Genomic DNA, 15,084 nt, shown 5'->3' on the forward strand with positions numbered 1-15,084 from the left:
TTATCGGGAAAAGCTGCAGCTACCTGTGAACGACAAGATTGTAGTGCAGACATCAAGGAAGCCAGGTAATCTGTCAGCATATTACAGTCAACATCAGTGATTTTATGAGGTATAGGCATCCCCCACATATTTGGTGGTCTACCGAAGATCACCTCATAAGGGGATAGCCCTGTTCGAGAATGTGCTACCATTCTCATGTAAAAGAGCGCAACTGGTAAGGCTACTATCCAATCGACACCTTTTTCTCTACATATTTTGGACAATCTAATTTTCAGAGTTTGATTATGACGTTCCACGAGACCTGCTGCCTCGGGATGTCGGACACAGTGAAATTTCCATTGGTAACCTAACAGAAGTGAAACGTGTTTCATTAGTTCGGATGAGAATGGCTGGCCGTTATCTGAGTATACAACACGTGGTAAACCGTATCGTGGGAAGAATTCTCGAACTAACTGTTTGGCAGTAGTCGGGGCAGTGTAATCTGAAACCGGGTAGGCTTCTGTCCAACGGGAAAGAGCACAGACAACTACGAGAACATATTTGAATCCTCGACATCGTTCCATCTGGATATAATCCATCTGGAGGACTTCAAAAGCGTGATCGGGAGGTTGAAATCCACCCTGCTCTACGGGAATGCTTTTACCTGGATTAAACTGACAACATATCATACAGGTACGTACTTTCTGTTTGGCTGCTGTTCGCAAGTGTTTGTTGAACCAAATGTGTTGAATGCTGTCTAGCATAGCTTTTTCTCCTAGGTGCGCTGGACTATGTATTGTGTTAATGATGACTTGAACCATGGAATCGGGAAGAAACCATATAGATTTTCCCTTCGTCATCCATCCTTGATCCGTTTGGATCCCTCCTAATTCAGTCCATTTCTTTATTTCTTCTGGTGTAGCATGTGTCTGTATGTCAATTACATCAAGGGCGGGATCCTTAACTGTCATGCAATGTGTTGGTGTCGGGACTATTGTCTTTGTCGTGTCAGTTGTATGAGTCTGATTCTGAGCAGTCTGTTTAGCTGTTCTGTCAGCTAGGTCGTTACCCTGAGAAATGATGTCGGTAACTTTTGTATGGGCTTTGCATTTCATAATCGATATTGCAGTAGGTAGATGAATTGCGTCTAATAGGGCTTGAATGAGGGGTCCGTGTTGGATGTGGGCACCGTGAGAAGTTAAATAACCTCTCTCTCGCCACAGTACGCCGAAGTCATGGACGACTCCGAATGCATAACGTGAATCTGTGTATATGTTGACTTTCTTATTTTTTGCTTGAATACAGGCTTGTGTCAGAGCGATGAGCTCTGCTGCTTGAGCTGACAAAGTGTTAATACAATTTGTTTCAACGACTTCAGTGTCTGTTGTGACTGCGTAAGCGGCCACTAACTCTCCTGTACTCGTTCTCATACATGAACCATCTACATACAATGTTAGGTCCGGATCTGATAAAGGAATATCTGTCAAATCTTGTCTGGGTTTCGTCGTGATGGTAAAGACTTCAATACAATCATGTGCTAATGGATCTGTTCCATTTACTGGCAAAAGTGTGGCAGGATTTAATGTATTACAACGTCTGATTTCTATGTGTGGCTGAAACAATGTTAATTCATAACCGGTGAGTCTTGCTATAGTCAAGTGTTGTGTTTGTGTGCGGTTCAAGAGAACCTCTACTGCGTGTGGTACTTGTACTGTCAATTGATGTCCTAATACTATGGCATCGCTTTGTCTGATTGCTAAAGCTGTTGCTGCCACTTATTTCAGGCACGCAGGAAGAGCCTGAGCTACGGGATCTAATGTACTAGAAAAATAAGCACATGGTTTGTGTGATCCTGCTTGTTCCTGAGTGAGTACTGACAAGGCAGTACCTTCGCGTTCTGTAACAAAGAGTGTAAAAGGCTTACTGTAACATGGTGTTGCTAAAACAGGTGCTTGGCATAAAGCTTTCTTTAAGCTTTCAAAGGTTTGCGTATGTTCTTGAGTCCAAGGGAGGACAGTCGATGTGGCTGCCTCCTGTGTTGTCAACTGAATGAGTGGTTTTGCTAGAAATGCATATTGAGGGATCCACTGCCTACAGTATGAAGTGAGACCTATAAAAGCCCGCACCTCCTTTTGTGTCTTAGGTGGTGGCATGTTAGCAATTAACTGGATGCGGTCGGGTGTAAGCTGTCTTCCCTCCTTGGACAGCAAGTGCCCAAGGTAAACAACTTGCTGGACACAGAATTGCAGCTTAGAAGGGGACACCTTGTGCCCCTTGTCGGCCAGAAATTGTAAAACCGTCAGTGACGCTTTTTCACATTCAGGTTCGCTTCGGGCGGTGATCAGCAGATCATCGACATATTGAAGCAGGGCAGTGTTAACTGGCATGTGGATACTGTCAAGTTCTCGTTTCAGTGCTTGGCTATAGATGCTGGGGCTTTCTGTGAATCCTTGAGGAGCGCGTGTAAATTTAAAACTTCGCCCATTTAAACTGAATCCGAACAAATATTGACTTTCCGGATCTATTGGGACGCTAAAGAAGGCATTTTTGAGATCAATTACAGTGAAGAACGTTGCTTCTGAATCAATAGCTGTTAATAATGAAGAGATATCTGGGACCACAGGGTATTGTGGTACAATACATTTATTTAATTCGCGCAGATCAATAACCAATCGATATACTGGTGGTGCTTTTGGATCCGTTCTTTTAAGAATCGGAATTATCGGTGAATTACATACATTGGAGTCGGTTTCCACAATCACTCCTTGTCCAATGAGCTCGTCAATGATTTGCAGTAAAGCCACAACAGCATCTGGTGGTAACTTGTATTGTCGCATTCGTGGTAATACCACTCCTGTTTTTAGTGTGACTCGATATGGTGTAATGTTCATGCAACCAACATCAGTGGGGCCTTGTGCCCATAGATGTGTAGGTAAATTCTGCAGCCGGTGATCCATGTCTCTAGACACGTAGTGACCTTTGAAGTCACGTAAAAATAATCGTACTCCATCCGGAGAACAACATATTATAGCTCCTAGAGCTTTCAATGTTTTTATACCTAACAAGTTTTCTGGACATGATTTAGTAAGCAATAAATCTGTTGTTCGTGTCAATGGACCAACCGTAAGTGGTAGGGGTTGCGATACTTCATTAATGATAGGCTTTCCTGAGAATCCAAGGGAAATATTCTGTGAGCCTGAGAGGGGTGCCCCTGGAACTTCACTGCGTCGTATAGTTGTTCTGCTTGCCCCTGTATCAAGTAAAAACTTTCTGTCTTCCCCTAATAGTTCACTATGTACATAAGGTCCCTCTTGATCTACTGGAACCTCAATAAGGGGTAAGCCAACTTCCCTCTCTAGGCTATTTCATGTGTATCGCTGATAATCGGGATAAGCAGTTTGTGCATACTGGTACATCTGTTGTGTTGTTGCTTGTGTTGCAGCAATAGGCTGCTGCTGTGGTGTGGCTACGGTCTGTTGTGGAGCTACCTGTTGCGGAGCTGGCCAAGATGGTGCATGCTGAGGGATTTGTTGTTGGTTCTGATCCTGTCTAGGTGGACGTGGTCTTTCCTGGGTTTTACCCGTGGCGATATTATGTTTCAGAACTGCACAATCGTGTATATAATGACCTTGTTGTTTACAATAGTTGCATGTCCCTTTCGCCGGACCTGCGGAATCACCCTTTTTATGACCATCAGCTGGAACTGACTGAGCCACAAGCATTTTCATTTTCGTGTCTTTCATACGTCTTTGTTCATGTTCTTGTTCTTCTCTAATTCTGTTGTGGTGATATTGTAACATCTGTAACATCTGTGACGGGGTGTTACCTTGCCAGGTACTCTCAAATTTCAATACTCTACTTTTAACTTGCGGTAGTGAATTTTCAACTAATTTTGTCACAAACAGATGTGGATATGACTCGCTACTTGCTTTTATGCCACTATTTATACCAAAACATTTTTCAAATCGGGAATAGAAATCACTAGTGTCCTCATCTTGCTTTTGTTTACAGGCTGAGATTGCACCCCAGTCCTCATTTTTCGTAGTTAATAAACGTGGCAGTACCTGCACTAGTAATCCTGGTAGTGCTGTAGTCTTTTCCCCAAGCCCTGATCCTGCAGCTCGGGCCTTTTCTTCGTTTTCTAATGCTGTCCAATCTATCTTTTGGTCTCCTACCTCCCATTCCTTTTCCTTGAGTTTCTCGTAAATACCGGCAGGCATTAATACTTTTAATATTTTCATAATGTCGGGGTAGGTATACTCTCCCATGAGTAACATGTCTTTTATCTCACGGTGGAAACCTGCTGGATCCTTGTCATGGCTGGGTACTACTTTCTTCATTTCTAATAATTCAATTTTAGTTATAGGCGTGTACACAAACACGCGTTTAAAAGTATTATCTTCACCTCTGATTGGGTGTACTTCGCGTAAGGGATTCTGTCTATCTATGCGATACATTTTTCTTCCCATAGTGGGAACTGGAACATGTTCTGGGCATACGAAAACTATATACTGGTTTCGAAATTCTAGAATTTCTTTAATTAAATCAGTACCTGACCCTCTCCATTTATTCGTGAGTAATTCTGTCAATATGTCAGGTAGGGGTCCAGGATCGGAGTGTTGGCTTTTATATAATATGAGGAGGTGTTGAATCATGTATATACCAGCTAAACGCTGTTCGTATGGGGTAAGGTTCAGAAACGTGTGTGCTAGTGCATCTTCACTGTATTTGCCGGGACTGTCAGCCCATTGTACTGCTGACCTGGCCAATTCTTGTTCATCCATGGAATCGAGCATATGGTACCCCCTTCGGTCTCGGAGTAATTTATCAGCAGCTTGGAATAGGTGTTCAGGAGACCTTATATTTAACATAGGGGCTTGAAAATTTCTGTTATATTCTGGACGTATCGGATGTATCGGATCATTAAAGCATCTGGTATTATTGAAAGATCTTCCTTTACCTACATAAGCCATTGTTTCTAAGCGTCCTGTGGGCATTTCTGATTCTTCGTCCTCCTCTCCCTCTGATTCATGTTGGTCTGTCTCTAATCTTTCTTTATGTATTCGTTCTACTTCTTTGCGGATCTTTCGGCACATAACTACTATACATGTCTGTTTATCGTGTTTCCCTTCTGATATATTCTGACCCCATTTGGTAAGTACTTGTATTTCCTTCTGCTCTATCTCAGGCTTGTCTTGGTTTCTGATCACACAGTTTATGAAGAAGCGTAACAGTTGTCTCTGTACATCCACTTTCTGGTATTCCATGGCTTCGTCAATACTTTCAGGGCCTCGCCCTGATTGGACAAAGTGATATATATTGTCTAAATGTGCCAGCATTCCTGGTAGCGTCGCTAAATACCTTGAAGCTCGTCGTATACGTAGTGATGACAGCAGCATACCGTCCCGTCTACCGGGCACAGGATCATATCTACAATCCACTAGATGCTCTTTAAACATGTCGGAAGTTGCTAGTTGGGGTGTACGTTCGTATGCTAAATCTCTAAGGGATAATTTATTTCCTCGGGGTGGCGTGGCAAAAATTTCTGTCGTACCTCCTGTCGCACCGTCTGAGGTGCTAGGCACGAAAGGATTTGTTGGATGTAAGATAGAAACTGTAGATGTAGGAAAAGCGGTAGAAACAGATGGACCTGTGGGAATGTGCGTAGGAGTTTGTTGTTGCGGGGATACAGACGGATGATCTTGGCGTTGAGCACCATTGGTGGGCGGCGTGTGTGGCGGAGCATTTGCATATTCAGGAGCTACATCATCTAAATAGGAAGAAAGGAAAACGTCTTTTGCTGTTTTGGGATGTGCTTTTATCGGGAGTAATGGAGGCGTCAAGTCTTTCGGTATTTCCGGGGTGGCCTGGGGTAACCCTTCGGCCAGAAGAGGATACATACCATTCATAAGAGTGTTTCGTTGTCTATCTATTTGTTCTGCTTTTACTCGGGTACCTTCCTCAATTAATATATTTTCTCGGGCTTTATTCGAATTCTCCCTACTTTTCTCTTCCTGTCTGAGCGCTTTTTCTGTACGTCTATATGATTCTTTACGCCATAATTCAATGGCATCTTTCTGTGACTGTCTGGCTTTATTTTTCCATAATACTTCTTCTACTCTCATGATGCAATCTGCATCCCAGGTCCCAGCTGCGGGCCATCTCTGACTTTCTGGTAAATCTTTGGTGTAGTCCACCCATAAATCAAGAAATAATACGGCATCTAGGCCATGTTTATGATACATAAAGTACCCTGGAGTGTCCCTAGGTGGAATGGGAACAGCTTCTTCGAGTACCCCTTTTCTGGTTTTGATCTGTCTTAATTTTGAAAAGAGCGGCATTTTTAGACCTTATTACTTATTCTTGAACACACTTAATACAATAAACACAATAATGAACAATCATTCACACCACAATATGTAGAACGTATTAAAACATTTAACATTTAACAGTTAACGAACGATGATAACTAATAGGAAACTAGTTACTGACATAATACTAACACTAGATAATACTGAATTATATGCAAGACATACTAGATATACTGCTAAACAGTACAGATACACTGCTGAAACAGTGCAGACCGGATTTGTGTACCCAAACCCGTCTTGACCGGCACAACCTATGTGCACGTCTGAATGCCTCCCCGGCAACGGTACTCACCGGGTAGCACGGAACGGAAGGCCTCGGAACTGAACTGAACTGGACCGGACTGGACTCGACTGGACTCGGAACTTCGGAACCTGGTGGGCCTCTGTATACCTCGGATCTTGCTCTCTCAGCTAGGCTCTGGTCGGGATACTTCGCACTTCTCACCGCCTCGTCTGGGTGTTGATCGCAGCCTCAGTCACCTCCGCTTGGCCGGAGGGAGATACAGGAAATCCTGCGGGTACGCGTTTTTGTCCGTTCAGCTGTGGCAGGAGACCGGGCCTGCAACGCACCTCCGGCGCGTGAGATGAGAAAGTGTCCCTATTCGGGCGCCAATTTATGTGGTAAATATTTAAATTACCTGTACTATTTTTTATGCGGTAAAGTCTAGTAAGAATAACTCAGTCAAAATAAGAGGCAGAATCCGTGGTATTAGAGGTTCTGAAAGGCTTTATTCCTCTATAAAGGAATTATGGTTCGAACCATAGGCATCAAATTCCATCACCACGAGGGTTCAGGAAGGGAAGGCCATACATTATTGACAAGTAAAGATATTTATATGAAAAGCATTACATTAAGACAGACGCAGGAGGCGTAACAGCTGATAATACAGATAATAATACACATACGTAATGGAAAAAGGCGTACATATAGGCGTAACTAGAAACGTCATTAAACATGATGTCACAAGTGGGTGGATCCATAAGAGAATCCTGCAATGTCAGCAGAAATACTTGGCAGAGATGCGTGTGCAGCCGCATGACGTGTGATTGACGTGCAACTAGAGGGTGAAGGGGACTTGACATTTAGCTCTACATGTGGAGACAGAAGTCTGGGGGGTCATGTCAACCTAATCCCAAATCATATCTAATATCTTATGTTTAAAGAACTGTACTATCCAAAAGGAAAGGTCTCTCGGACGGAATCTATTCTATACTGACTGTTAGTGCGTGTACAAGCGTCTAAGTGTCTACATGAGATGCGAGGGGGCAGGAATCTTCCATAGTAACAGGGGCTATGAATTACTTGCGTGAGGACAGTGAGGCCTGGCCCTTTGCTCGGTAGCTGGAAGAATGTTTACCTAAACTACTAGACAGGAATGCATCGGATGAGGAGCGGAACAGATAATCTTGAAGGTGAAATACAGTTTTTGGTAGGCAACAGGCCGGATCAGGCATCGTTAGCCGCGCAGGGAGTAGGACAAAGTTCATGGATACAGATACGGGCTCGGACTGGAGCTTTCAGAGGTAGAAGGCAGGGAAAGGCTTGATGGCAGAATTCAGGGCCTACTCGCCTGAACTGTAAAACATGGAAAGTGAACCACATAAAGTCGGTGGCCTTTCATACTTAGGAACGGAATATCCGACTCATTCATGGCAGATCTGAAAGAGGACATGTTGACGGTGGACGCACATGTATTTGCGTCTTCATAACTGGAACTGGAGGGAACATACATGTACTTGTAGCATGTACATGGAGCCGTTGGGGTCTAAGATAGGGGACATAACTGATCATAAAATTCATATTTCCTCAGGCGGGAGACTCCTCAGGAGGAGGAATCCCGTATCGAGGATCGTACTTCTGGCACCACACGACACAGAAACACCACACCGTGCGTTCTTAGGAATCACTCTTTATCAAACAGGTTAGCACTGCAAATATGTACAAGGAGAGCGCGGGCTCAATGAGTCTCGGAAGGGATAGGGGGTAGCGGGACAGTCTCTGGTAAAAGGTTCAAGGCAAGGACGTACCCGGCGCACAGCTCACAATCCTCGAGCTGGGGGGTAGGCTTGTTGTCGTTGGGGTCCGGCGGGACCAGTGGAGTCGGTGGAAGCCGCGAGTCACTCAGCGGGCTCAGGTACAAGTTCGGAGGTCTTACGATCTTCAGGGAGCCGCGAGTCACTCAGCAGGGCTCAAGTACAAGTTTGGAGGTCTTACGATCTTCGGGGAGCCGCGAGTCACTCAGCAGGGCTCAGGTACAAGTTCGGAGGTCTTACGATCTTCAGGGAGCCGCGAGTCACTCAGCAGGGCTCAGGTACAGTTCGGAGGTCTTACGATCTTCAGGGAGCCGCGAGTCACTCAGCAGGGCTCAGGGGGTTCTAAGTTCCAGGAGCCGCGACCGCGTCAGCAGGCTCTCGTTGTTCCAGCGTCAAATCTGCCGGACAGTCTCAGAGCACCCCTTGTTATAGGTCGACCCCTCTTTGATGTCCGGAGTCTGTGCAGGCAGGGGTCTTGTCACCTGGGGGTCGCTTGTCGGGGTTTCCTGCCATTGTCTTTTGATCCTCTCAGGGCCGGGTCGGGAGGAGTCCCAGACACCCAGCAGGCGTGGAGCCAGCTCTCAGGGAGGCCGGAGGGCCGATCGAAACTCATCGTCCCAGGGGAGTTCAGAGGTGCGATAGAAACTGCTCCTCCCTCTCTCATCCCCTGGCAAGCGTGGTGTCCTCCAGCCGGAGTGGTGCCGCTAGGCCCGGGTCGCGCTGGGGCCGGGCGGCCATCTTGGTGCATGAAGTGGGCACGCGGGCCCGGGGTGGCCGAAGGGAGAGAGGCCATGGACGAGGATGTCCGGGTCGGGTGCGTGTGTTCTGGTGGAAAGGATCGGCTAGGCCGTGGGCTCGGGGCTGCAGGTACCAGGTTAGGTGGTGCGGGGACAAGTAGAGCCATGCTACGAGGCCGGGTCCAACACCAAGTGCTACAAGTTCAGGCTTAGAAATATTTTCACCAAAAAGTGGCCTGTGAACTAACCAAAGACTGCGACCTATCTGCCTGCCGATCTGCCCAAAGTCCATCGCCGGTCACCTGACTCCACTGCAGCTTCCATTACGTTTTTTTCAGAGCAGTAGCAAATCCTGTTCAGCTGGATCTCTCGCCGAAGGTTTCCAGACTCGTGGAACAAAGTCAGAAGGTAAAAATCATCACTTGGACTCCATCCAGCAGCTCCCTGAAGATGATACCTCCTCTTTGGACACTGCAGGCAGCTTTACCCTGCTGAGCATTACCTTCTCTTCAAAGGTAAGCTGAGACCAGGCCCAATCCACCTTGTGTATCCAGAGTGTGCACCATCACAGTGAGACTTAACTTTTAATTTTGTCCAAGTTTCACCCGACCAGAGATCTGCAAATGGAACTTTCTGTTTTTTGGCACTATTTTTCACTTAAAACTTTGTAAATTCATTATTCCTGTTTTCCTGATTGCATTTATTTCATTTTGGTGTCATTTTATTTATTAAAAAGTATCCTATTTCTCTAAATTGGTTTGAGATCTTTTCTGGTGTTGTGTTTTCATGTTATTACTATTTGTGTGCTGCATAAATAGTTTACACATTGCCTTCAAGTTAAGCCAATCTACCTGAGGGTTAAACACGGGTTAATTTAGTTACTTTTTGTGGTTCACCCTGACAAGAACTGTAGTAGCTGATTGAGAAGAGTTTATAATCCCCTCAACCAATAATTCCAATTTCTTACAACAATCAATTTAAAAAAACACTCATATGAATATATTACAGACCATTACTGCATTCTGCTCTGCCTTTTAACACACCATTTCTCTCGTTCCAAAATCCCTCTCTATCTAAGCTTGTCAGAGTATGTGGAATTGAACTAAGCTACAAAGTCTAAATAAAATAGAATAAATGTGTTGCAGTGAGCTTTCTTTTCCCTACTTGCTTAGTCATTATGAAATAGTTTTACAATATAACCTTTGTCCCCACACTAATTGATTGCAACTTCTATTTATTGCCCTAAGTAAACTGCCACCCTCAGATCGTGCCCACTCAGAAACTATTTGACTGCTTTGCCGTCAGGTGCGTAAGCCTTCCTTAAGTAAGACTGGTCACAACGAGAGTCTGTGAAAGAAATTCATGACATGGGAATGCAACAAAGCAATATTTCAAAAATGCATTTGAACAAAAAGCTGCTCGCTTTTGTCACATTTAGGTGCCGATTCGGATCCAGGAAAAACCGGGTACGAACCGTCGGTCGGAGCGTTTTCACTGTCCGACTCGTACCCGGTCAAAAAACATTACAATAATGCAAGTACGATTTGTATGGAAACACTATTTCCGTACGAATCGTACAAAACACCGACCAACGAAAATATACATACAAATGTGATCCGGGAAAGCGCCGACGTGACGTCGGGACGCATACAGGCTGCGTTTCACGAACCAGGAAGTACGATCCGTACCGACGTCACCCCGCACAGATTATATTTTCCGACTGCCAAAAACTGCCGGGAAATCAGGACGACGCGCACAAGGACCACCTGTACGCGACGGACAGCCATGGACCCGAACCTACGTGTCATCCCGGCCCTCATAGCAGTCCACCTGCTCTACAGGAACCGACGCAGACGCCGCAGAAGGTCAGAACAACACCCAGGGGCAAAGGGGGGGGCAGGGGCAGGACACATAACCCCCACCCAAGTCACAAATCATACATGCCCTGAACATACCTGACCTTCAGGGCCTGGTCACTTCGAGGGGGTGGGGGTGTGTCCAGCAACGCATGCGTCTGCCACAACTGAAGTGGATGTGGACGCGAACCGGCAACACAACAATTCCGGTACGTACCGTGCCCACGCCTTAAGAGCGTGGGTATGGGTCGTACCACGCCCATCCCTACGTCACCCCAACAATGGCGGTACCGCCCGTACCCACGTTCTAAAGGCCTGGGTACGGGTCGTACCAGCATTGTCGGGGTGATGTAGGGGTACGGGTGGTATGACCCGTACCCACGCTCTGAAGGCCTGGGTACGGTGCGTACCCCTACGGCACCCCATTGGGGGTCCGCACCGTACCCAGGCCTTCAGAGCGTGGGTACGGGTCGTACCAGCATTGTTGGGGTGATGTAGGGGTACGCGTGGTACGACCCGTACCCACACTCTAAAGGCCTGGGTACGGTGAGGACCCCTACGGCACCCCAACAATGGGGGTACGCACCGTAACCACGTTCCAAAGGCATGGGTACTGGCCGTAACCAGGCCTGCAGAGCGTGGGTACGGGTATGTACGGAGCGTACCCCCACCCGTGTATGTATGGAGCGTACCCACACCCCACCAGTGTATGTTCGGAGCGTACCCCCACCCGTGTATGTACGGAGCGTACCCCCACCCGTGTATGTATGGAGCGTACCCACACCCCACCAGTGTATGTTCGGCGTGTACCCCCACCCGTGTATATATGGAGCGTACCCACACCTCACCAGTGTATGTTCGAAGCGTACCCCTACCCATGTATGTACAGAGCATACCCCCACCCGTGTATGTATGGAGCGTACCCACACCCACCAGTGTATGTTCGGAGCGTACCCCCACCCGTGTATGTATGGAGCGTACCCACACCCCACCAGTGCATGTACGGAGCGTACCCCCACCCGTGTATGTACAGAGCGTACCCCACCCGTGTATGTATGGAGCGTACCCACACCCCACCAGTGCATGTACGGAGCGTACCCCCACCCGTGTATGTCCCGAGCGTACATGGCCAGACACAGGAGGGGTGGGTGCCTATCACTCCCAGCAGTGCCCAGACACAGGCATGGGTACTGGCCGTAACCAGGCCTGCAGAGCGTGGGTACGGGTATGTACGGAGCGTACCCCCACCCGTGTATGTATGGAGCGTACCCACACCCCACCAGTGTATGTTCGGAGCATACCCCCACCCGTGTATGTACGGAGCGTACCCCCACCCGTGTATGTATGGAGCGTACCCACACCCCACCAGTGTATGTTCGGAGTGTACCCCCACCCGTGTATGTATGGAGCGTACCCACACCTCACCAGTGTATGTTCGAAGCGTACCCCTACCCATGTATGTACAGAGCATACCCCCACCCGTGTATGTATGGAGCGTACCCACACCCACCAGTGTATGTTCGGAGCATACCCCCACCCGTGTATGTATGGAGCATACCCACACCCCACCAGTGTATGTACGGAGCGTACCCCCACCCGTGTATGTACAGAGCGTACCCCACCCGTGTATGTATGGAGCGTACCCACACCCCACCAGTGCATGTACGGAGCGTACCCCCACCCGTGTATGTCCCGAGCGTACATGGCCAGACACAGGAGGGGTGGGTGCCTATCACTCCCAGCAGTGCCCAGACACAGGAGGGGTGGGTGCAGAGTCCCCCCAGCAGTGCCCAGACATAGGAGGGGTGGGTGCAGAGTCCTCCCAGCAGTGCCCAGACACAGAAGGGGTGGGTGCAGAGTCCCCCCAGCAGTGCCCAGACATAGGAGGGGTGTGTGCCTATCACTCACAGCAGTGCCCAGACACAGGAGGGGTGGGTGCAGAGTCCCCCAGCAGTGCCCAGACATAGGAGGGGTGGGTGCAGAGTCCTCCCAAGAGTGCCCAGACATAGGAGGGGTGGGTGCCTATCACTCCCAGCAGTGCCCAGACATAGGAGGGGTGGGTGCCTATCACTCCCAGCAGTGCCCAGACATAGGAGGGGTGGGTGCAGAGTCCCCCAGCAGTGCCCAGACATAGGAGGGGTGTGTGCCTATCACTCCCAGCAGTGCCCAGACACAGGAGGGGTGGGTGCAGAGTCCCCCCAGCAGTGCCCAGACATAGGAGGGGTGGGTGCAGAGTCCTCCCAGCAGTGCCCAGACACAGGAGGGGTGGGTGCAGAGTCCCCCCAGCAGTGCCCAGACATAGGAGGGGTGGGTGCCTATCACTCCCAGCAGTGCCCAGACACAGGAGGGGTGGGTGCAGAGTCCCCCCAGCAGTGCCCAGACATAGGAGGGGTGGGTGCAGAGTTCTCCCAGCCAGCAGTGCCCAGACATAGGAGGGGTGGGTGCAGAGTCCTCCCAGCAGTGCCCAGACATAGGAGGGGTGGGTGCCTATCACTCCCAGCAGTGCCCAGACACAGGAGGGGTGGGTGCAGAGTCCCCCCAGCAGTGCCCAGACATAGGAGGGGTGGGTGCAGAGTCCCCCCAGCAGTGCCCAGACATAGGAGGGGTGGGTGCCTATCACTCCCAGCAGTGCCCAGACACAGGAGGGGTGGGTGCAGAGTCCTCCCAGCAGTGCCCAGAAACAGGAGGGGTGGGTGCCTATCACTCCCAGCAGTGCCTAGACACAGGAGGGTGGGTGCAGAGTCCTCCCAGCAGTGCCCAGACACAGGAGGGGTGGGTGCAGAGTCCCCCCAGTGGTGCCCAGACATAGGAGGGGTGGGTGCCTGTCACTCCCAGCAGTGCCCAGACACAGGAAGGGTGGGTGCAGAGTCCTCCCAGCAGTGCCCAGACATAGGAGGGGTGGGTGCCTATCACTCCCAGCAGTGCCCAGACACAGGAGGGGTGGGTGCAGAGTCCCCCCAGCAGTGCCCAGACAAAGGAGGGGTGGGTGCAGAGTCCTCCCAGCAGTGCCCATGGAAAGAAAAGGGTGCAGTACCCACAGATACAATACCCACAATTGTCAGTCAGGTGCTCAAAGACCCTGCAGAACACGTAACACATGTGTGCGAGGCTGGGAGTACACACATGCAGAGTGTGTGAAAGGGAACATGTCCACATGAAGTCACGTCAATATACTCGATACTCAAGTACAGTGACCACCAAGGATGCCACTAATGATGCAGGTGGAGACATTGCCCAGCATGCATGGGCAAAGTTGAATGGATCCGTCACACACCAAGGATATGTAGACACAGCTCAGCACAACATTTAGGAAACACCCTGCAGGGAAGATGTCAGGGTCCACAGAGGAAGGAACACACCTTGGGACAATGTCACCATGCAGTAAGAGCTGACATGAACAAAGTTATTTTGCAAATACCTTGTGATGGCACACAGATACCAGGGTCCACCCCATGAGCAGCACACTACTACATTTCCCAGACACCTAACACATTATCCCCACCCCAAATCATGGAGCAGCACCACCAACAGCAAGTCCAGGAAAGCATAAGTGTGCAAAAGAAAAACAAAAAGCTTTATTCAGCATTCAAAATGATATTTTTTTAAATGTCCATTATTTACAAGGCCCATGGGCCAGGCCATCAGCAAAGTCCTGGGGGGTACACATCGGGACGTGTGTCCCCTAGCTTGCCTGCACAGTTCACATGTCCATTTCATCCACAGAAGGGGGGGCATCATGTGGGGGTGGAAGGACCAGGCACCGCAGGGACAGGAGGGGCAAGGGTAGGTGTTGTGGGTGCAGGCACAGAGGACTCCACCACAGGGGGTGGGGCAGCGCCAAAGGTGGAGTTGAGAATGACGCTGCACACGGTTGCAAGGTCCTCCAGCGTCCCCCCTGCACCCGAAGGAACCACAGGCCCCAAGGAGGGGGGGTTCAGAGGGATGGGTTGCAGCGCTACTGGGGGAGGGTGTGGACAGGGGGGGACTCAACTACCCTGACCGGGGACTCCTTTGACCGCTTGCGGGGTGGTGTCACACTGGGGCTCAGGTACAGAGCGGCCAGGAAGGATTCTTTGGTTGAATCATGGCCAGGAGAGCTGAGGAGAG

This window comes from Triturus cristatus, chromosome 5_2 (assembly GCF_964204655.1).
Source record: "Triturus cristatus chromosome 5_2, aTriCri1.1, whole genome shotgun sequence".
In the NCBI taxonomy this organism is placed as follows: Eukaryota; Metazoa; Chordata; class Amphibia; order Caudata; family Salamandridae; genus Triturus; species Triturus cristatus.